We start from the raw sequence: 639 nt of genomic DNA on the forward strand, positions 1-639 counted from the left end.
TATTCAACCTGTATGATGAGCTAATAATCCAAGAAATTGGACTATATAAGAAAAACGTGGCATCAGGATTAGAGGATGACTCATTAACAACTTGCGATATGCAGATGATATAATTTTGCTTGCTGAAAATGAAGAGGATGGAAAATACTGATGAAGATCAAAGATGATAGCCTTTGGTAGTGGCTGTACTTCAATGTAAAGAAAACAAAACTCCTCAACACTAGACCAATAAATAACATCATGATAAATGAAGAAAAGATTGAAGTTGTTGGCAACTTCATTTTGCTTAGATTAACCACTAACATTCATGGAAACAGCAGTCAAGAATTCAATGGATGTATTGCATTAGGCAAATCTGCTGCACAAGACCTCTTTAAAATGTTTAAGAGCAAACATGTCGGTATGAGAACTAAGGTGCACCTGACCCAATCCATGGTATTTCCAATAACCTCAAACTCATGTGAAAGTTGGACAATGAATAAAGATCGTAGAAAAATTGGATGTATTTGAGCTATGGTGTTGGAAGAGAATATTAAAAGTACCGTGAACTGCAAAAAGAACAAACAAATCTGTGTGGAAAGAAGTACAGCCAGGATGGCCAAGGTTTCGTCCCTCATGTTTCAGACATATTACCAGAAG

The 639-nt window shown here is 36.0% G+C and overlaps 1 protein-coding gene across 1 annotated transcript in view; it reads right to left on the bottom strand.

The window, feature by feature from the left end:
• SNX2 (sorting nexin 2) overlaps nucleotides 1-639 on the bottom strand; it is a 102,654-nt gene that overhangs the window by 48,596 nt on the left and 53,419 nt on the right. The gene's annotated exons all lie outside the window — the stretch shown is intronic.

Source organism: Chrysochloris asiatica, unplaced genomic scaffold, assembly GCF_000296735.1.
Source record: "Chrysochloris asiatica unplaced genomic scaffold, ChrAsi1.0 scaffold00171, whole genome shotgun sequence".
Classification (NCBI taxonomy): domain Eukaryota; kingdom Metazoa; phylum Chordata; class Mammalia; order Afrosoricida; family Chrysochloridae; genus Chrysochloris; species Chrysochloris asiatica.